The following is a 23,591-nucleotide window of genomic DNA, read 5'->3' on the forward strand; positions in this document are numbered from 1 at the left end:
AATTGACCCCATTTTAGAAAGAAGACACCCCAAGGTATTCCGTTAGGAGTATGGTGAGTTCATAGAAGATTTTATTTTTTGTCAAAAGTTAGCGGAAATTGATTTTAATTGTGTTTTTTCACAAAGTGTCATTTTCCGCTAACTTGTGACAAAAAAATAAAAACTTCTATGAACTCACCATACTCCTAACGGAATACCTTGGGGTGTCTTCTTTCTAAAATGGGGTCATTAGTGGGGTTCCTATACTGCCCTGGCATTTTAGGGGCCCTAAACCGTGAGGAGTAGTCTTGAAACGAAATTTCTCAAAATGACCTGTGAAATCCTAAAGGTACTCATTGGACTTTGGGCCCTTTAGCGCAGTTAGGGTGCAAAAAAGTGCCACACATGTGGTATCGCCATACTCTGGAGAAGTAGTACAATGTGTTTTGGGGTGTATTTTTACACATACCCATGCTGGGTGGGAGAAATACCTCTGTAAATGGACAATTGTGTGTAAAACAATCAAAAGATTGTCATTTACAGAGGTATTTCTCCCACCCAGCATGGGTATGTGTAAAAATACACCCCAAAACACATTGTACTACTTCTCCCGAGTACGGCGATACCACATGTGTGGCACTTTTTTGCACCCTAACTGCACTAAGGGGCCCAAAGTCCAATGAGTACCTTTAGGATTTCACAGGTCATTTTTGTTTCAAGACTACTCCTCACGGTTTAGGGCCCCTAAAATGCCAGGGCAGTATAGGAACCCCACTAATGACCCCATTTTAGAAAGAAGACACCCCAAGGTATTCCGTTAGGAGTATGGTGAGTTCATAGAAGTTTTTATTTTTTTGTCACAAGTTAGCGGAAATTGATTTTAATAGTTTTTTTTCACAAAGTGTCATTTTCCGCTAACTTGTGACAAAAAATAAAATCTTCTATGAATTCACCATACTCCGTACGGAATACCTTTGGGTGTCTTCTTTCTAGAATGAGGTCATTTGTGGGGTTCCTATACTGCCCTGGCATTTTAGGGGCCCTAAACCGTGAGGAGTAGTCTTGAAACCAAATGTCGCAAAATGACCTGTGAAATCCTAAAGGTACTCATTGGACTTTAGGCCCCTTAGCGTACTTAGGGTGTAAAAAAGTGCCACACATGTGGTACCGCCGTACTCAGGAGAAGTAATATAATGCGTTTTGGGGTGTATTTTTACACATACCCATGCTAAGTGGGAGAAATATCTCTGTAAATGACAATTGTTTGATTTTTTTACACACAATTGTCCATTTACATAGAAATTTCTCCCACCCAGCATGGGTATGTGTAAAAATACACCCCAAAACACATTATACTACTTTTCCTGAGTACGGCGGTACCACATGTGTGACACTTTTTTGCAGCCTAGGTGCGCTAAGGGGCCCAACGTCCTATTCACAGGTCATTTTGAAGCATTTGTTTTCTAGACTACTCCTCGCGGTTTAGGGCCCCTAAAATGCCAGGGCAGTATAGGAACCCCACAAGTGACCCCATTTTAGAAAGAAGACACCCCAAGGTATTCCGTTAGGTGTATGGCGAGTTCATAGAAGATTTTATTTTTTGTCAAAAGTTAGTGAAAAATGACACTTTGTGAAAAAAAAACCAATAAAAATTAATTTCCGCTAACTTTTGACAAAAAATAAAATCTTCTATGAACTCGTCATACACCTAACAGAATACCTTGGGGTGTCTTTTTTTCTAAAATGGGGTCACTTGTGGGGTTCCTATACCGCCCTGGCATTTTACAGGCCCAAAACCGTGAGTAGTCTGGAAACCAAATGTCTCAAAATGACTGTTCAGGGGTATAAGCATCTGCAAATTTTGATGACAGGTGGTCTATGAGGGGCCGAATTTTGTGGAACCGGTCATAAGCAGGGTGGCCTTTTAGATGACAGGTTGTATTGGGCCTGATCTGATGGATAGGAGTGCTAGGGGGGTGACAGGAGGTGATTGATGGGTGTCTCAGGGGGTGGTTAGAGGGGAAAATAGATGCAATCAATGCACTGGGGAGGTGATCGGAAGGGGGTCTGAGGGGGATCTGAGGGTTTGGCCGAGTGATCAGGAGCCCACACGGGGCAAATTGGGGCCTGATCTGATGGGTAGGTGTGCTAGGGGGTGACAGGAGGTGATTGATGGGTGTCTCAAGGTGTGATTAGAGGGGGGAATAGATGCAAGCAATGCACTGGCGAGGTGATCAGGGCTGGGGTCTGAGGGCATTCTGAGGGTGTGGGCGGGTGATTGAGTGCCCTAGGGGGAGATAGGGGTCTAATCTGATAGGTAGCAGTGACAGGGGGTGATTGATGGGTAATTAGTGGGTGTTTAGGGTAGAGAACAGATGTAAACACTGCACTTGGGAGGTGATCGGACGTCGGATCTGCGGGTGTGGGTGGGTGATCAGATTGCCCGCAAGGGGCAGGTTAGGGGCTGATTGATGGGTGGCAGCAGGGCCGGGCCGAGGCATAGGCTGGAGAGGCTCCAGCCTCAGGGCGCAGTGTAGGAGGGGGCGCACAATTCATTCAGCTGTCATTCCTAATTGTGTATGAAGCAGAAAGAAATAACAAAAGGGGATACATAGCAGTGACTGCAAGCCAGATAACTAGATATTAAGGTGTTGGGGAGGTTGTGGGCCCTGTGGCCCTCTTAGTCTAATAGCAATCAGTGTGTGACAGCTGGGGTGGGAGGGATGGAGGGGCGCACTTTGGTGTCTCAGCCTTGGGTGCTGGAGGACCTTGTCCCTGCTCTGGGTGGCAGTGACAGCGGGTGATTGATGGGTGGCAGTGACAGGGGGTGATTGATGGGTGATTGATAGGTGATTGACAGGTAATCAGTGGGTTATTACAGGGGAGAACAGATGTAAATATTGCACTGGCGAATTGATAAGGGGGGGTCTGAGAGCAATCTGAGCGTGTAGGCGGGCGATTGGGTGCCCGCAAGGGGCAGATTAGGGTCTGATCTGATGGGTAACAGTGACAGGTGGTGATAGGGGGTGATTGATGGGTGATTGATGGGTAATTAGTGGGTGTTTAGAGGAGAGAATAGATGGAAACACTGCGCTTGGGTGGTGATCTGATGTCGGATCTGCAGGCGATCTATTGGTGTGGGTGGGTGATCAGTTTGCCCGCAAGGGGCAGGTTAGGGGCTGATTGTTGGGTGGCAGTGACAGGGGGTGATTGATGGGTGATAGGTGATTGGCAGGTGATTGACAGGTGATCAGTGGGTTATTACAGGGAAGGACAGATGTAAATATTGCACTGGCGAATTGATAAGGGGGGGTCTGAGGGCAATCTGAGCGTGTAGGCGGGTGATTGGGTGCCCGCAAGGGGCAGATTAGGGTCTGATCTGATAGGTAACAGTGACAGGTGGTGATAGGGAGTGATTGATGGGTGATTGATGGGTAATTAGTGGGTGTTTAGAGGAGAGAATAGATGTAAACGCTGCGCTTGGGTGGTGATCTGATGTCGGATCTGCGGGCGATCTATTGGTGTGGGTGGGTGATCAGATTGCCCGCAAGGGGCAGGTTAGGGGCTGATTGTTGGGTGGCAGTGACAGGGGGTGATTGATGGGTGATAGGTGATTGGCAGGTGATTGACAGGTGATCAGTGGGTTATTATAGGGAAGGACAGATGTAATTAATACACTGGCGAATTGATAAGGGGGGGGGGGGGGTCTGAGGGCAATCTGAGCGTGTGGGCGGGTGATTGGGTGCCCGCAAGGGGCAGATTAGGGTCTGATCTGATAGGTAACAGTGACAGGTGGTGATAGGGGGTGATTGATGGGTGATTGATGGGTAATTAGTGGGTGTTTAGAGAAGATAACAGATGTAAACGATACATTTGGGAGGTAATCTGACGGCGGGTTTGCGGGCGATCTAATGGTGTGGGTGGGTGATCAGATTGCCCGCAAGGGGCAGGTTAGGGGCTGATTGATGGGTGGCAGTGACAGGGGGTGACAGGGGGTGATTGATGGGTGATAGGTGATTGGCAGGTGATTGACAGGTGATCAGTGGGTTATTACAGGGAAGAACAGATGTAATTAATGCACTGGTGAATTGATAAGGGGGGGGGTCAGAGGGCAATCTGAGCGTGTGGGCGGGTGATTGGGTGCCCGCAAGGGGCAGATTAGGGTCTGATCTGATAGGTAAAAGTGACAGGTGGTGATAGGGGGTGATTGATGGGTGATTGATGGGTAATTAGTGGGTGTTTAGAGGAGAGAATAGATGTAAACAATGGATTTGGGAGGTGATCTGATGTCGGATCTGCGGGCGATCTATTGGTGTGGGGGGGTGATCAGATTGCCCGCAAGGGGCAGGTTAGGGGCTGATTGATGGGTGGCAGTGACAGGGGGTGATTGACGGGGGATTGACGGGTGATTGACAGGTGATGGACAGGTGATCAGGGGGGATAGATGCATACAGTACATGGGGGGGTCTGGGGGGGGGGGGTCTGGGGAGAATCTGAGGGGTGGGGGGGGTGATCAGGAGGGTGCGGGGGGCAGGGGTGGGGATAAAAAAAAATAGCGTTGACAGATAGTGACAGGGAGTGATTGATGGGTGATTAGGGGGGTGATTGGGTGCAAACAGGGGTCTGGGGGGTGGGCAGGGGGGGGTCTGATGGGTGCTGTGGGCGATCTGGGGCAGGGGGGGGGGAAATCAGTGTGCTTGGTGCAGACTAGGGTGGCTGCAGCCTGCCCTGGTGGTCCCTCGGACATTGGGACCACCAGGGCAGGATGCAGCCTGTATAATACACTTTGTAAACATTACAAAGTGTATTATACACTTTGTATGCGGCGATCGTCGGGTTAACATCCCGCCGGCACTTCCGTATGGCCGGCGGGATGTTGCGGCGGGTGAGCGGCGCCAGGCGGAGGCGGAGGATCGCGTCACGGATGACGCGATCGCTCCGCCCATGCCCATACAAGGACCGCCGCCAATTGTCAATACGGCGGTCCTTGCGGCGTCCACTTCCCGGCCGCCAATTGTATATACGGCGGTCGGGAAGTGGTTAAAACGCTGCTTTACGTCACATCCAGATTTTTCCCCGGGACTTTTGGCATGTATCCCACTCCGCCATGCCCCCCTCCAGGTGTTAGACCCCTTGAAACATCTTTTCCATCACTTTTGTGGCCAGCATAATCTTTTCTATTTTTCAAAGTTCGCCTCCCCATTGAAGTCTATTGCGGTTCGCGAACCGAAAATCGGAGGTTCGCGCCATCTCTAATCACCCAGTGACCAACTGTACCAGGTTTGAGGCATCTGCTATTAACAGTATAAGAATGGTAGCAGCTTAAATATTCCCTTTTGAAAATCGAAAGGTGAATTTTTATTGGCTGTTGGAGGCTCCACCTACCTTCCAAAATCTTAATCTCATTCACCCAGTGACCGACTGTGCAAAGTTTGAGAACCCTGCCATTAACGATGTAAGAATGGCTGCAGTTTATATTTTCCCAGTAACATTTGTTTTTGGAATACCCCACTTTTTGTAACCTTGACACACAGTCACTCAATGACCAAGTTTGTGAGCTTTTAGGTTCCTGGCATCAAAAATGTGCGAATAAAAGCAGTTTATCCACCAAGGAAATCTAATTGGCTGTTTGTGGCCCCACTCCTTTAGTGAATTTGGACCCCAGTCACCCAATGACGACTGTAGCAAGTTTGAAGCCTCTGCCATTAACAGTGTAAGAATGGCAGCAATTTAAATATTCCCCTTGAAAATAAATAGGTGAATTTTGTTTGGCTGTTGTAGGCTCCACCCACTTTCCTGAATATTAAAGGGAACCTTAACTGCTGCGGAAAAATAAATTCACTTACCTGGGGGCTTTCCCAAGCCTCCTGCAGCCGTCCTGTGCCCGCGCCGGTCCTTCGGTGCCCTCCGGTCTCCCTCCGCCGCTAAGTTTCGATTTCGGACGACTGCCAGTCGTCCTGGGGCCTCTTCCACATTCCTGGTCGTAAACTGCAGTAAAGCGCGTCCGCATAACGCGTTTGACGTCATGCGATGACGCGTTTGGCGTCATGCGGACGCGCTTTACTGCAGTTTACGACAAGGAATGTGGAAGAGGCCCCAGGACGACTGGCAGTCGTCCGAAATCGAAACTCAGCGGCGGAGGGAGACCGGAGGGCACCGAAGGACCGGCGCGGGCACAGGACGGCTGCAGGAGGCTTGGGAAAGCCCCCAGGTAAGTGAATTTATTTTTCCGCAGCAGTTAAGGTTCCCTTTAATCCCAGTCACCCAGTGACCAAGTGTGCCAAGTTTGAGAACCCTGCGATTAACAGTCTACAGGGCCGGATTTGTGGGCAGGCCGGGGACTAGGGCGGAGCCTAGGGAAGGGCGGGTTAACAGTGTCCCAACAGCTACTATGAAATCCCCCACAATAGTGGCCATGTTTGTCTGCAGCCGCCCCTCGCTTTGCTCTGCACATAGAAGCACGTCTGTGTGTGCAGCAGCGGCAGCTACAGACAGGGACAGGGCTGGCAACTTTCCTAATGTGACAGGAACAGTGTCTGCATCATTGCAGCTCTGCCTGCTGTCATTCAATAGTTCCTCCAGAAGCCTGGCCAATAGCAACACTGCAATTCATTGTGTCCCCGCCCTCCTCCTTGCTCCTGCCAATCGGAAATTCGGAGGGGCGGGGATACAGGAGATGGTTCAAGCATTTCTTTAGCCTCGGAAGCTGGTAGGAAGGAAGTGAAAACTGCAAAGTATGGTCTGCCTTTATAGATGCTCGTTCTCTTTGTGTGTCTGCTGGAACGTGTCTGTGACATATTGTTACAAACACCCCCCTGCTTCTGTGTGTCTAGCAACGATCACATTCCTCTTCTCCCGTTATTAAAGGCTGCTGTTCCCCAGAACTTCCTCCTCAGAATCCCAGGGCAGAGGTGCTGACCTCCATGAAAGAAAGTATGTTAATAACTTCTTCTGGGCAGGAGGGGAGGCTGACAGGGCAGCACACTGCTCAGGTGCTGATAAGAAGTTGTTGATTGTCATAAGCTTTAGTAGATGTTCAGTGTTCCCTAGATAGATAGATAGATAGATATTTATATTTACTGCACACTAGTCACCATTATTAAATAACCTTACGCTGCCCAGGCTTTTTTTTATGCTGAGCCCTTGACATAATGCAAATACGTTTGAAAACCAGCAAGTGACACCACTGAAACCCTCTCCCCAGGGGCGTAGCATTAGGGGGTGCAGAGGTTGCGACTGCATCAGGACCCTTGGGCCAGAGGGGCCCTTCCTCAACTGCAGAATTAGCTTTCTATTGGTCCTGTGCTCATAATAATCACTTCTATAGATACTTTGAACAGTAGTGATCATTAACAAACTGTTTCCCATCCCCTTCTTGCACCCCTGACACTGTAGTTGCCATTGGCAGGTTTTGGTGCGCCGTATCAATTGTTATGTATAGAGAGCTTGGGGGTCCCAATGTAAAACTTGCATCGGGGCCCACAGCTCTTTAGCTACACCACTGCCTCTCCCTACATTCAGAATAGCACAGTGAAGCATGGTATTCTAACTACTCCAGTGGCCAAACACATCTAAACTCTCCTGTTCTTTATTGCGAGGCGCTTTAATGCTGCATACTTCTGTCAGGTGCCATAAAGAGGTATGCTGCAGCATAGCACCCCTCTACAGTGAAAGGGAGTGTAAACCTGACCCACCATTTAATAACATGATCTGTTGTGCTACTCCGCAATTTTACCTGAGCTGCAGCTACAGGGCTGCACTGGAGGAGGGGCCTTTGGGATGCGGGAACGAGGTGCTTCCTCCTCACAGAGGCTATGCCCCACGATCTGCCTGAAAGTTGGGCGGAGCAAAAGGAAGTGGTGCAAAACAGCTAAAATTTAACTATAAACAATAGCGGTGAAGATTTATTTATATATTTTGCCAGGAGCCCACTGCGAAAATCGAGATCAAGTGTGGTTTGCAGAGATGGGGGGTGGGGGCGGCCATAGATGAGAACGGGCCTTGGGCAGTTAAAAGTACAAATCCGGCTCTGACAGTCTAGGAATGGCTGCAGTTTTTCCCATTTAAAATGAATAGCTGAAATTTGATTAGCTGCTTTATGCTCCGCCCACTTTTCTGGATTTGTAACCTCGGTCACCATGTGACCACCTGTGCCAAGTGTGGGGACTGTGGCTTGATTACTGTGAGAATGGCAGCCTTTTACATTTTTTCCATTGACATGAATGGGTGAAATCTGATTTGCTGTTTGTAGCTCCGCCCACATGTGCAGGGGGGCCGCGAGACCCCCAGAACATATCATCCCAGCTAGTGAGGGATCTGCATACCAAGTTTCGTTCAAATCGGTCAAGCCGTTTTTGCGTGATCGCGGCACATACATACATACATACATACACACATACATCCGATTTTATATATATACATATATTATTTTTTTACATTTAATTCTAGACAATGACACATATATAATTCATTTTTATATTTTTAACATACATGTCATACAGTAGCCCATTTCATGTAAACAAAACTGGTAAATGTTGTGGTAAAAATATAAAGTGCATGGTAACCAATGCTCGGAGCCTTGCAAATAAAATAGACGAACTAGAGTTCATTCTGAATGACAAAGGCTATGACATTGTGGGTAGAGATGTAGCGAACGGTTCGCCTGCGAACGGTTCCAGGCGAACTTTGGGGGTTCACGTTCGCCTGGACCAGGCGAACTTTTGCGGAAGTTCGATTCGCCCCATAATGCACTATGAGGGTCAACTTTGACCCTCTGCATCACAGTCAGCAGGCACATTGTAGCCATTCAGGCTACACTAAGCCCTGGACCCCCCCCCCCCCCCCCCTTATATAAGGCAGGCTCGCTGGCCATGACACTCACTCGTGTGCCTGCTGCAAATAGACAGACTAGGGAGAGCTGCTGCAGATTTTTTCTCCTAGGGAAAGATTAGTTAGGCTCTTGGCTGATTGTTATTGCTAAAATAGCACCCCTCAACAGCTCTTTTGAGAGCTAATGTTTTCCTGATGTGTGTGGTTTTTTTTGTGTGTGTTGCTCACTGACACTGACATTATACAGCCCTATCTGTTGCAGCTGGACCTTGGTAATTGTTATTACTGTGCCAGCCAGGCCCTGCCTAACTATCTATACTGGGACACCTACCTATGCCTACCTAACTACTGGGGCACCTACTTAAATATACGGCAAACAGGGAACAGAGGCGCCAGCAGGGTAAAAGTGGATAAAACCTTTAAAATTTGCTTGGAGGAAGCGGTGGACTTACCTCCATAAAGCAGACACGAAAGACTGTATAATAGTAATTACATTTATTGTATAGTACCCCAAAAGTGCAACGCGTTTCGCAGGCAACGCCCGCTTCATCAGGCAATAAATGTGGGGACAAACAGAATTTCAGCAGTAGCAGGAGTAGCGCCTCACCTCTTCCTCTAAGCAAATTTTAAAGGTTTTATCCACTTTTACCCTGCTGGCGCCTCTGTTCCCCGTTTGCTGTACCGTGTCCACCCCTGGTGGAGGGGTGATCTACCCCTTTTCTGATCTACAGAGAGCGACTTCTTAATCCTGAGTGAGGACAGGTCTAATCTCCTCACCTGCCTATACAGTGGTTGCCTTTGTGGTAACCCACGTTTGTGAGTATACTCTTCTTACTAATTATCTTTACTAATTTTTGCTTAACTTACTACACTATATTGGGCTCTCGGTTTCTCTAACCTTAACTTAAATATACGGGGACACCTACCTACCTACCTATACTAGGGGACCTACCTATGCCTTCCTACCTATACTGGGACTCCTACCTATGCCTAGCTAACTACTGGGACACCTACCTATGCCTACCTACCTATACTGGGTCTCCTACCTATGCCTAGCTAACTACTGAGGCACCTACCTATGCCTACCTACCTATACTGGGAGTCCTACCTATGCCTAGCTAACTACTGAGGCACCTACCTATGCCTACCTACCTATACTGGGACTCCTACCTATGCCTACCTACCTATACTGGGTCTCCTACCTATGCCTAGCTAACTACTGAGACGCCTACCTATGCCTACCTACCTATACTGGGACTCCTACCTATGTCTAGCTAACTACTGAGGCACCTACCTATGCCTACCTACCTATACTGGGACTCCTACCTATGCCTACCTACCTATACTGGGTCTCCTACCTATGCCTAGCTAACTACTGAGGCACCTACCTATGCCTACCTACCTATACTGGGAGTCCTACCTATGCCTAGCTAACTACTGAGGCACCTACCTATGCCTACCTACCTATACTGGGACTCCTACCCATGCCTTAGCTACAGGGGTGAGCCTGGGGTGCCTGGCACCTGGGTGCAAGATTTTCTCTGGTGCCTATGGGAGTGGTTAAATTAGCCGCGCCCAACCACATAACCACACCCATGTCCTGCCTAATCACACCCACACCTTCCACCTCTTTACGCATGCATGTGATACCCCATTCCTACCCCTCTTCCATGGGCTTGCTCCTGGCTGGCTTTGGCTGCTTGCCAGTCTGCTAGTCTCTGGACTGACTCAGGTTGAGAGGCTCTGCGAGTGCGACGCAGTCACACACTGCGTATTTATGGCTGCCTGCGGCCACCCTACTCTCGCTCGCTGTCGTCGGCTCCTCCCCCCGCCAAGCCCAAGCGTGAGGTGGTCTGCCTGTATCTTTCCCGTTGCACCGCGCAGCCTGCCAGTGTTGCCAACCTTTCACGTTATTTTTTACTGCCAAAATTTCCTCACTAAATGCACATAAGAGACAGCGTTTCACCAGTAAATGCACGTAATGACAGACAGCCTTTCATCAGTAAATGCACATAATGACAGACAGCCTTTCATCAGTAAATGCACATAATGACAGACAGCCTTTAATCAGTAAATGCACACAATGAGAGACAGCTTTTCACCAGTAAATGCACATAATAAGAGACCGCTTTTCACCAGTAAATGCACATAATAAGAGACCGCTTTTAACCAGTAAATGCACATAAGAGACCGCTTTTCACCAGCAAATGCACATAATAAGAGACAGCTTTTCACCAGTAAATGCACATAATAAGAGACAGCTTTTCACCAGTAAATGCACATAATAAGAGACAGCTTTTCACCAGTAAATGCACATAATAAGAGACCGCTTTTCACCAGTAAATGCACATAATAAGAGACCGCTTTTCACCAGTAAATGCACATAATAAGAGACCGCTTTTCACCAGTAAATGCACATAATAAGAGACCGCTTTTCACCAGTAAATGCACATAATAAGAGACAGCTTTTCACCAGTAAATGCACATAATGACAAACAGCCAGTGTCCCCAGTATATGTAGCCAGCCTGGACCCCCTTTAGGCAGTGAGTGACAGGGAGCCCCTTTAGGCAGTGAGTGACAGGGATGCCCTTTTTAGGCAGTGAGTGACAGGGAGCCCGTTTGAGTAGTGAGTGACAGGGAGCCCCTTTAGGCAGTAAGTGACAGGGAGCACCTTTAGGCAGTGAGTGACAGGGACCCCGTTTGAGTAGTGAGTGACAGGGAGCCCGTTTGAGTAGTGAGTGACAGGGAGCCCCTTTAGGCAGTGAGTGACAGGGAGCCCCGTTAGGCAGTGAGTGACAGAGACCCCGTTTGAGTAGTGAGTGACAGGGAGCCCGTTTGAGTAGTAAGTGACAGGGAGCCCCTTTAGGCAGTGAGTGACAGGGAGCCCCTTTAGGCAGTGAGTGACAGGGAGCCCGTTTGAGTAGTGAGTGACAGGGAGCCCCTTTAGGCAGTAAGTGAGAGGGAGCCCCTTTAGGCAGTGAGTGAAAGGGAGCCCTTTTTAGGCAGTGAGTGACAGGGAGCCCGTTTGAGTAGTGAGTGACAGGGAGCCCCTTTAGGCAGTAAGTGACAGGGAGCCCCTTTAGGCAGTGAGTGACAGGGACCCCATTTGAGTAGTGAGTGACAGGGAGCCCGTTTGAGTACTGAGTGACAGGGAGCCCCTTTAGGCAGTGAGTGACAGGGAGCCCCTTTAGGCAGTGAGTGACAGGGAGCCCCTTTAGGCAGTAAGTGACATGGAGCCCGTTTGAGTAGTGAGTGACAGGGAGCTTGTTTGAGTAGTGAGTGACAGGGAGCCCCTTAGGCAGTGAGTGACAGGGAGCCCCTTTAGGCAGTGAGTGACAGGGACCCCGTTTGAGTAGTGAGTGACAGGGAGCCCGTTTGAATACTGAGTGACAGGGAGCCCCTTTAGGCAGTGAGTGACAGGGAGCCCCTTTAGGCAGTGAGTGACAGGGAGCCCCTTTAGGCAGTAAGTGACAGGGAGCCCGTTTGAGTAGTGAGTGACAGGGAGCCCGTTTGAGTAGTGAGTGACAGGGAGCCCCTTTAGGCAGTGAGTGACAGGGAGCCCCTTTAGGCAGTGAGTGACAGGGACCCCGTTTGAGTAGTGAGTGACAGGGAGCCCGTTTGAGTAGTGAGTGACAGGGAGCCCCTTTAGGCAGTGAGTGACAGGGAGCCGCTTTAGGCAGTGAGTGACAGGGAGCCCGTTTGAGTAGTGAGTGACAGGGAGCCCCTTTAGGCAGTGAGTGAGAGGGAGCCCCTTTAGGCAGTGAGTGACAGGGAGCCCTTTTTAGGCAGTGAGTGACAGGGAGCCCGTTTGAGTAGTGAGTGACAGGGAGCCCCTTTAGGCAGTAGGTGTCAGGGAGCCCCTTTAGGCAGTGAGTGACAGGGACCCCGTTTGAGTAGTGAGTGACAGGGAGCCCGTTTGAGTAGTGAGTGACAGGGAGCCCCTTTAGGCAGTGAGTGACAGGGAGCCCCTTTAGGCAGTGAGTGACAGGGAGCCCGTTTGAGTAGTGAGTGACAGGGAGCCCCTTTAGGCAGTGAGTGACAATGATCCCCTTTAGGCAGTGAGTGACAGGGAGCCCCTTTAGGCAGTAAGTGACAGGGAGCTCGTTTGAGTAGTGAGTGACAGGGACCCCGTTTGAGTAGTGAGTGACAGGGAGCCCGTTTGAGTAGTGAGTGACAGGGAGCCCCTTAGGCAGTGAGTGACAGGGAGCCCCTTTAGGCAGTGAGTGACAGGGAGCCCCTTTAGGCAGTGAGTGACAGGGAGCCCGTTTGAGTAGTGAGTGACAGGGAGCCCCTTTAGGCAGTGAGTGACAGGGAGCCCCTTTAGGCAGTGAGTGACAGGGAGCCCGTTTGAGTAGTGAGTGACAGGGAGCCCGTTTGAGTAGTGAGTGACAGGGAGCCCGTTTGAGTAGTGAGTGACAGGGAGCCCGTTTGAGTAGTGAGTGACAGGGAACCCCTTTAGGCAGTGAGTGACGGAGCCCCTTTAGGCAGTGAGTGACAGGGACCCCGTTTGAGTAGTGAGTGACAGGGAGCCCGTTTGAGTAGTGAGTGACAGGGAGCCCCTTTAGGCAGTGAGTGACAGATAGCCTCTTTAGGCAGTAAGTGAAAGGGAGCCCCTTTAGGCAGTGAGTGACAGGGAGCCCCTTTAGGCAGTGAGTGACAGGGAGCCCGTTTGAGTAGTGAGTGACAGGGAGCCCCTTTAGGCAGTGAGTGACAGGGAGCCCGTTTGAGTAGTGAGTGACTCGGAGCCCGTTTGAGTAGTGAGTGACAGGGAGCCCGTTTGAGTAGTGAGTGACAGGGAGCCCATTTGAGTAGTGAGTGACAGGGAGCCCGTTTGCGAAGTGAGTGACATGGAAGCCCCTTTAGGCAGTGAGTGACAGGGAGCCCGTTTGAGTAGTGAGTGACAGGGAGCCCCTTTAGGCAGTGAGTGACAGGGAGCCCCTTTAGGCAGTGAGTGACAGGGAGCCCCTTTAGGCAGTAAGAGACAGGGACCCCGTTTGAGTAGTGAGTGACAGGGAGCCCGTTTGAGTAGTGAGTGACAGGGAGCCACTTTAGGCAGTGAGTGACAGGGAGCCGCTTTAGGCAGTGAGTGACAGGGAGCCCGTTTGAGTAGTGAGTGACAGGGAGCCCCTTTAGCCAGTGAGTGAGAGGGAGCCCCTTTAGGCAGTGAGTGACAGGGAGCCCTTTTTAGGCAGTGAGTGACAGGGAGCCCCTTTAGGCAGTAAGTGTCAGGGAGCCCCTTTAGGCAGTGAGTGACAGGGACCCTGTTTGAGTAGTGAGTGACAGGGAGCCCGTTTGAGTAGTGAGTGACAGGGAGCCCCTTTAGGCAGTGAGTGACAGGGAGCCCCTTTAGGCAGTGAGTGACAGGGAGCCCGTTTGAGTAGTGAGTGACAGGGAGCCCCTTTAGGCAGTGAGTGACAGGGAGCCCCTTTAGGCAGTGAGTGACAGGGAGCCCCTTTAGGCAGTAAGTGACAGGGAGCCCGTTTGAGTAGTGAGTGACAGGTAGCCCGTTTGAGTAGTGAGTGACAGGGAGCCCCTTAGGCAGTGAGTGACAGGGAGCCCCTTTAGGCAGTGAGTGACAGGGAGCCCCTTTAGGCAGTGAGTGAAAGGGACCCCGTTTGAGTAGTGAGTGACAGGGAGCCCCTTTAGGCAGTGAGTGACAGGGAGCCCCTTTAGGCAGTGAGTGACAGGGAGCCCGTTTGAGTAGTGAGTGACAGGGAGCCCGTTTGAGTAGTGAGTGACAGGGAGCCCGTTTGAGTAGTGAGTGACAGGGAGCCCCTTTAGGCAGTGAGTGACGGAGCCCCTTTAGGCAGTGAGTGACAGGGACCCCGTTTGAGTAGTGAGTGACAGGGAGCCCGTTTGAGTAGTGAGTGACAGGGAGCCCCTTTAGGCAGTGAGTGACAGGGAGCCTCTTTAGGCAGTAAGTGACAGGGAGCCCCTTTAGGCAGTGAGTGACAGGGAGCCCCTTTAGGCAGTGAGTGACAGGGAGCCCGTTTGAGTAGTGAGTGACAGGGAGCCCCTTTAGGCAGTGAGTGACAGGGAGCCCGTTTGAGTAGTGAGTGACTGGGAGCCCGTTTGAGTAGTGAGTGACAGGGAGCCCGTTTGAGTAGTGAGTGACAGGGAGCCCGTTTGAGTAGTGAGTGACAGGGAGCCCGTTTGCGAAGTGAGTGACAGGGAGCCCCTTTAGGTAGTGAGTGACAGGGAGCCTGTTTGAGTAGTGAGTGACAGGGAGCCCCTTTAGGCAGTGAGTGACAGGGAACCCCTTTAGGCAGTGAGTGACAGGGAGCCCCTTTAGGCAGTAAGAGACAGGGAGCCCGTTTGAGTAGTGAGTGACAGGGAGCCCCTTTAGGCAGTGAGTGACAGGGAGCTCCCCCCTCTAGCCGCCGCCGCTCCCCCCTCACCTTGCAGACCCCAGGATCAGCGGCGACCCGACCAGTACGAGCGGGCGCCGGACGCACCCGCTCTATATGCGGAAGTGATGTCACTTCCGCATATCAGTGCAGTGTGCTAGGTCCTAGCGCCAGCACGACTGGTCGCCACCTAATCGAGGTCTGAGCAGTGACGTGGCGGCCACAGGGAGGGAGGGAGCCGCGGCCAGAGGGGGTGAGCGGCAGGCACCTGAGTGCAATGCACCCGCAGCACCCGCTTAGGCTCGGCCCTGCCTAGCTAACTACTGGGACATCTACCTGTGCCTACCTACCTATACTGGGTCTCCTACCTATGCCTACCTACCTATACTGGGACTCCTACCTATGCCTACCTACATACAAGAAGATAATAAGGTCGTTGCTTCATTGTGGACAGACCAAATTTGATCGGCTGGACAGTCACTGTTGTTCTATCATTTAGCTACCACAGCCCGGCAACCATATGAGCTGGAAAACTGCCACCGCCTGCACTCTGACCATGTTGCGCACCAGTCCAGCACGGCCGTCACTACGCAAACAGCTGTTTGCGGTGCGTTACACAGTGAGTTTGGTGTGTCAGTGTGAAGCAGTACTCTAATTACACTCCCTGATTCATGTATACACATGCAAGATGTTTGAAAGCACTTTAGCCCTGCAATTTAGCATTCAATGTGATTTCTGCACTTAAAATGCTGCTTTGCGTCAAATCCAGATTGTTCCCCGAGACTTTTGGTGTCTATCCCACTCCGCCACCTGGGGGTCTAGGTGTTAGACCCCTTGAAACATGTTTTCCATCACTTTTCTGGCCAGCATAATTTTTTCTATTTTTCAAAGTTCGCCTCCCCTCCGGGGTTCGCGAACCGAAAATCGGAGGTTCGCGACATCACTAATTGTGGGAATAACCGAGACATGGATGGATGAAGGCCATGACTGGATAGCCAATTTAGAGGATTACAATGTGTTTAGGAAGGTTAGAACAGGGAAAAAAGGTGGAGGGGTTTGTCTCTTTGTTAAGAATTCTTTTACAGCTGTCCTCAACGATGAGATGGAGGAAGATTGCGAAGATGTGGAGTCCGTTTGGGTAAATATTCATGGTGGAAATAAAAGTTGCCAATTGCTTATTGGGGTATGCTACAGGCCACCTCTTATTAATGAAGCTGCAGAACTGCGATTACTACAGCAGATTGAAAAAGCTGTCAGTAAAAATGAGGTCATATTTATGGGCGACTTCAATTTTCCAGACATTGACTGGGGTATTGAGGCTACCCATTCTGGTAAAAGCAGCAGATTTCTGGCAGCACTACAGGACAATTACTTGACTCAAATGGTAACGGAACCAACTAGGGGGAATGCGCTACTGGATCTGATCATTTCTAATAGACCAGATAATGTATCAAATGTGCAGGTTCAAGAACATTTGGGAAATAGAGATCACAACATGATAACGTTTGATCTGGTAATTGATAGGCCACGGGGCAGCGGGACCACTAAAACTATGAATTTTAGAAAAGCAAAGTTCAATCAACTTAGGCAGGCACTAAGTTTGGTGAACTGGGATAATGTACTACAAGGGGAGGACACTGAAGGGAAATGGCAAGCTTTTAAACTTATTCTCAATCACTATTGTAGTATGTATATCCCATATATAAACAAAATGTCTAGGAATAAAAAAAGGCCTCTACGGATGAATAGAAAGGTTAAAGATAAAATGAAGAGTAAAAAGAATGCCTATAAGGTCCTAAAACAGGAGGGGACCGAGGCTGCACTAAGCAATTACAAGGAGTGCAAAAAAATTGTAAAAAAGAAATTAGGCTGGCAAAGATCGAGGCTGAAAATCCAATCGCTAGGGATATCAAATCTAACCCAAAAAAGTTTTACAAGTACATCAACTCTAAAAAAAGAAAGGTTGACTGTATAGGACTCCTAAAGGATGAGGGTGGGAACTCAATGGTGGATGACCAACAGGCACATGTAGAGGGGGGTGCTTTGGGTGCCAAGCCACCACCCCCTTTTTAAAATCTTCAAAAATAGGTCCCTCTGGCTGTAAAAAACAAGCTCCGCCCTCATTGTGATAAGCCCCACCCGTGGGAAGCTCCACCCCGCTGTGTGGGAGCAAGTAAAATGGTGTCTACCTAGCTGCACCCACTATGACCTCTCCCTCCCCCAGCACCCGCAGTTACCTCTCCCTCCGCCTAGCACCCACAGTGATCTCTCCCTTCCCCAGCACCCACAATCTCTCCATCCACCTAGCAACCACAGTGACCTCTCCATCCACCTAGCACCCACAGTGACCTCTCCTTCCACCTAGCACCCACAGTGACCTCTCCTTCCATCTAGCACCCACAGTGACCTCTCCTTCCACCTAGCACCCACAGTGACCTCTTCCTCCACCTAGCACCCACAGTGATCTCTCCCTTCCCCAGCAGTGACCTCTCCCTCCACCTAGTACCCACAGTGACCTCTCCCTCCACCTAGCACCCACAGTGACCTCTTCTTCAACCCAGCACCCACAGTGATCTCCCTTCCCCAGCACCCACAGTGACCTCTCCATCCACCTAGCGCCCACAGGGACCTCTCCATCCACCTAGCACCCACAGTGACCTCTCCATCCACCTAGCACCCACAGTGACCTCTCCCTCCACCTAGCACCCACAGTGACCTCCTCCTCAACCCAGCACCCACAGTGACCTCTCCCTTCCCCAGCACCCACAGTGACCTCTCCATCCACCTAGCACCCACAGTGACTACCCCCTCCACCTAGCACCCACAGTGACCTCTTCCTCCACCTAGCACCCAAAGTGATCTCTCCCTTCCCCAGCAGTGACCTCTCCCTCCATCTAGTACCCATAGTGACCTCTCCCTTCCCCAGCACCCACAGTGACCTCTCCATCGACCTAGAATCCACAGTGACTTCTCCCTCCACCTATCACCCACAGTGACCTCTCCTTCCACCTAGCACCCACAGTGACCTCTCCCTCCACCTAGCACCCACAGTGACCTATCCACCAAGCACCCACAGTGACTTCTCCTTCCACCCAGCACTCACAGTGACCTCTCCCTCCACCTAGCACCCACAGTGACCTCTTCCTCCACCTAGCACCCACAGTGATCTCTCCCTTCCCCAGCAACCGCAGTGACCTCTCCCTCCCCAGCACCCACAGTAACCTCTCCCTTCCCCAGCACCCACAGTGACCTCTCCCTCCACCTAGCACCCACAGTGACCTCTCCTTCCACCTAGCACCCACAGTGATCTCTCCCTCCGAAGCACCCACAGTGACCTCTCCCTCCACCTAGCACCCACAGTGACCTCTCCTTCCACCTAGCACCTACAATCACCTCTCCCTTCCCAGCTCTTGCAGTGATCCTGCGTACTCCAGCACCCACACTGACCTATCACTCCTCCAGCACCCACAGTGATCTTTCCCTTCCCCAGTGACTACCCTCCAGTCCCCTGCAGCACCCACAGGGACCTCCCATCGCAAAAGCAGCACCTATAGTGACCCCTCCCCTCACTAGCATCAACAGTGACCTCTCCCAACACCCAGCATCCACAATGACTTCTCTCACCTCCAGTAACCACACTTACTTCTCCCAGCACCCACAGTGACCTCCCCTTCCTCCAGCACCCATACTGACCTCTACCTTCCACAGCACCCACAGTGACCTACCCTTCCCCTAGCACCCACACTGTTCTCTCCTTCCCTTAGCAACCACACTGACCTCCACCTCCCCTAGCAGCAACTATGAGCAACTATGCCATTCACAGCAGCACCCACAGTGACCTCCCCTTCCTCCAGCACCCATAATGACCTCCACCTCCCCCAAGACCCACAGTGACCTCCGCTAAAGGACCCACAGTGACCTCCCTTTCCTCCGGCATCCATACTGGCCTCTACCTTCCACAGCACCCACTTTGACCCCCCCCCCCCCCCCCAGCACCCACAGTGACTTACCCTTCCCCCAACACCCACACTGACCCCTACCTCTCCCAGCAACCACACTGACCACTACCTAACCTAGCAGCAACTATGCCATTCATATCAGTACCCACAGTGACCTCCCACCCCCTGCTCCCACAACAATCCCACCAATATTCAGCACCCACATTACACTCATCCAGTAACCCCCACTATAACAAGCACCCAGTACTTGCACCAAGCACCCTGCACCCAATACTCATATCTGGCCTTCATATGGCACTTTAGCACTTACTAATGCTTAGCAACCACTGCATATTGGCAGCCACTTCTTCTTTGCCTGAAAAGAAGCTTGGGTGCTGATCAAGAGGGACAGAGGTTCCCAGTAATGAAAGGTGAGTCATTGCCTACCTCAGGCTCCACTGGGCCCACTCTAATAGTGGGCACCTATCACTGCTGATTTGAGGGTGGTGGAGCCAAAAGACTTGGTTGGAAGGAGACACAAAGTCTGCCTGATGCTGCTTCAAAGGTGTGTGTGTGGGGGGGGGGGGGGGGGGGGGTTTAAGACGGTCTATTACTGCTTTCTGGGCAGGGGGTATTACATAAACAATTTAGCATGATTGATCGATTAGGGCCCCTTTTTCAAATTTGAGCACCCCCCCCCTTGAGGATCCTCTGCACGGCCCTGATGACCAAGGTAAGGCAGAGATATTAAATGCTTTCTTTGCTTCTGTCTTCACAAAGGAAACAGCATTATTGCAAATTACACAGGCAGAAGAGTCTCAATCTTCTAACTGTAATATTAAATACTTAACGCAGGAAGAAGTGAAGGCAAGACTAAATAAATTAAAAATAGACAAGGCACCTGGCCCGGATGGCATGCATCCTCGGGTCCTAAGGGAATTAAGTTCAGTTATAGATAAACCCCTTTATCTTATCTTTTGTGACTCTCTTTTAACTGGCAGAGTCCCAGTGGATTGGCGTACAGCCCACGTTTTCCCATTATTTAAGAAGGGCAAAAAAAATCTGATCCAGGAAATTATAGACCTGTAAGCTTAACATCAGTTGTATGCAAACTATTTGAGGGGTTCTAAGAGATACTATACATGACTTCATAGTAGAAAATAATCTTATTTCTCAGCATCAACATGGGTTTACTAAAGACAGGTCCTGTTTGACTAACATGCTCAGCTTTTATGAGGTAGTGAACGCTAATGTGGATATTGGGAATGCTGTAGATGTGATATACTTGGATTTTGCAAAGTCCTTCGACACTGTTCCACACAAAAGTCTGGTGCAAAAGTTGAGGATGCAAGGACTGGGGAAGAGTCTGTGTGCATGGATAGGGAACTGGCTAATGGACAGAAAACAAAGAGTTGTGGTCAATGGATCTTACTCCAAATGGGAGACTGTTAGCAGTGGGGTCCCACAGGGGTCTGTACTGGGTCCAGTGCTCTTCAATTTATTTATTAATGACCTAGTAGATGCAGTAGTGAGCAATGTTGCTATTTGTGCAGATGATACAAAATTGTGCAGAATCATCAACTCTCAGGAAGATAGTGTCATATTGCAACAGGATCTGGATAGGATGGCTATATGGGCACATACATGGCAGATGAAATTCAATGTTGAAAAATGTAAAGTCATGCATTTTGGTCTTACCAATGGTCTAGCACCATACAAAATAAATGGGATACAGTTGGGAACATCAAACTTGGAGAAGGACTTAGGAGTACTCATCGACAACAAGTTAAATAATCGTACTCCATGCCAAGCCGCTGCAGCTAAAGATAACAAAATTTTGGGATGCATTAAAAGGGAAATAAAAACTTGAGATGCTAGCATAATATTGCTCCTGTTTAACTCTCAAGTAAGGCCACATCTGGAATATGGAATTCAGTTCTGGGCACCACATTACAAAAAATATTGCAGTTTTAGAGCAGGTGCAGAGACAAGCAACAAAATTGATACGTGGGATGGAAGGTCTCACTTACCAAGAAAGGTTAGATAAACTGGGTTTATCTAGTCTGGAGAAAAGACGCCTTAGAGGGGATCTAATTAACATGTATAAATACATCAGAGGGCAATATAATAGCTTGGCGGATGAGCTTTTTGTCCCTAGGCCTTCTCAAAGGACTAGAGGACATGATCTGCGCATGGAGGAAAAACGTTTTAGACATTTATTTAGGAAAGGGTTCTTTACAGTAAGAGTGATTAAGATGTGGAATGCATTGCCACAGGAAGTAGTTATGGCAAACTCTATACCTGCATTTAAAGGGGGCTTGGATGCCTTCATTGCGTTGAAAGACATCCATGGCTACAATTACTAGGTAATGCCTAATGATGTTGATCCAGTGATTTTATCTGATTGCCATCTGGAGTCGGGAAGGAATTTTTTTCCCTTTTGGGGCTAATTGGACCATGCCTTGTAAGGGGTTTTTCGCCTTCCTCTGGATCAACAGGGATATGTGAGGGAGCAGGCTGGTGTTGTACTTTGTTCTCTGGTTGAACTCGATGTCTTTTTTCAACCAAAATAACTATGTAACTATGTATTATATTTATAGCATGTATAAAAAACAGTGTGCAAGCAGTAATAAATACAGTTGTAATTTTGACTTGTTATTATGGATACAATGCATTTTCTCGACTTGTAATTGAATTCGCATTGAAAATGTGATTTCATTCCTAATTTTGATTAGTTGAATCGAAACCACTCAAAGTCGAAATGCAGCCTTACGAGCATCAGGCTAGGTCCACACTAGACACAGTTGCAGGACGGACACTGCAGTCCGGATCAGGGGAAGATTAGGGAAAGTACCACCGTACTGCAAACTGATGAAAGTGCATCAGTTTTGCATCAGTTTCCGTTCAGTTTTTCCCTGACAGAAAACGTCTCTATCATTAGGAAGGAGTGGGAGGATTTTTTTGGGCCAATCATAAAGCTCAGGCTATCCATTTTCACATCAGTTTTTTGCCTGTGGAGCTGGAGATGCGTTTTCTCATTGCTTTTCACTACCCCTGCATGTATCCGTGGTCCTGATCCGTTGCGTGAAAATGCAGCAGATCCGGACCTTCCATTCAGGTTTTGAAAACGGGTCCCCGCATACGCAGACAGATCCGTTTTTTACTTGGGTGAGGCTGGCTGCTATTTTGAACATTAGTATCCGGGACTCCGTTTTTCATCAGGTTTGAAAAACGCAGCCACGGATACGTTTCCGGACCTAGTGTGGACCAGGCCTCACTGTGAAGAATCCACAGGGTCAAGAATAAGAGGTGGCCTCAAAAAACACGGACAAGATCAGTGGGAGAAGATATTAGAAAGATAGCAACAAATAAATCTAAATAGAAAGTCTTCACTGATGCCCTATATTCTCCACTGGGAGTGAAAGAACAGAGGAAACCTACAGAGTCTGTCTAGACAGCATTCTTGTCCTTCAGATATCTCATACACTCAATACACAAATATAGAAAAGCAACAAGCACCACATCAATGCCCATATGACCCTTCACATCAATGTTACTCCAGTGTGTAGTACAGCAGCCAGATCACCATATGTCATTCTTGCCCCTCATACCATCCCAGAGCCTCCACCCTCTCCCCCACCACCACTCTTTACACACTGCTATTACTAGCACTCCCCTTACCTGCTGGTATCTCTGTCTCCAGTTGTGCTGCTGTCATCTCCCGGCATTACTTATATAGTCTCATCTCCCACCCCTTCCCCACACTGTCTGCATCACCAGGCAAGACACACCCTGACTTTTCCCACTCAGCGTAGAACTGCAATGAGCCTGTGCCATGCATATAAGGAGTGGGAATCAAAAGACTGTAGCCCTGTAAAGCTCCATTGCTTACTGCTATTCTGTGTGGGGGCAACACTGTACTGAAGGGGGAGAACAGTAGAACAAGAAAGCACGGTGGTGTAGTGGTTAGTGCTCTCGCCGTCGCCTTGCAGCACTGGGTCCCTGGTTTGAATCCCAGCCAGGTCAACATCTGCAAGAAAACAAAAATACTTCACTGGTGATGATAAACTTGAGTTTACTCAAGAAAGTTGCAAACATGACATATTTGGGGGTTACCCGCTTTCTCAAGTTGAGGAAGGGGGTAACCCCGAAACATGGCGGCGTGTTTGCAACTTTCTTGAATAAACGCAAGTTTATTATCGCCAGTGGAGTTCCGGCCTCTATTCTTATTACATTGTACACAGTTTGGGAAGTGGTGACCCACGGAGTGATCGTGCACCGGCGGACCAGGTGTGGGAAGCCTGGGTGGGTGAGTACCCCGACACCTTGACTGTTTGTAACATCTGCAAGGAGTTTGTATGTTCTCCCCGTGTCTGTGTGGGTTTCCTCTGGGCACTCCAGTTTCCTCCCAACCCCCTAAATTGTCCCTAGACTACGATACATGCACTACACGATACATACATAGACATATGACCGTGGCAGGGATTAGATTGTGAA

General features: G+C 49.6%; 2 protein-coding genes across 3 annotated transcripts in view; one reads left to right on the top strand and one right to left on the bottom strand.

Annotated features, from left to right (window-relative positions):
- The window catches only part of LOC137532271 (farnesyl pyrophosphate synthase-like), a 209,548-nt gene extending 186,694 nt beyond the window's left edge, over window positions 1-22,854 (bottom strand). For both annotated transcript variants that reach the window (XM_068252601.1, XM_068252600.1), the window contains exon 1: window positions 22,776-22,854. The gene's annotated coding sequence lies outside the window, so the exon portion shown is untranslated. The remainder of the gene's footprint in view (window positions 1-22,775) is intronic.
- LOC137533424 (farnesyl pyrophosphate synthase-like) overlaps window positions 6,645-23,591 on the top strand; it is a 98,346-nt gene continuing 81,399 nt past the window's right edge. The window contains exon 1 of the mRNA XM_068254818.1: window positions 6,645-6,688. The gene's annotated coding sequence lies outside the window, so the exon portion shown is untranslated. The remainder of the gene's footprint in view (window positions 6,689-23,591) is intronic.

This window comes from Hyperolius riggenbachi, chromosome 9 (assembly GCF_040937935.1).
Source record: "Hyperolius riggenbachi isolate aHypRig1 chromosome 9, aHypRig1.pri, whole genome shotgun sequence".
Taxonomy (NCBI): Eukaryota; Metazoa; Chordata; class Amphibia; order Anura; family Hyperoliidae; genus Hyperolius; species Hyperolius riggenbachi.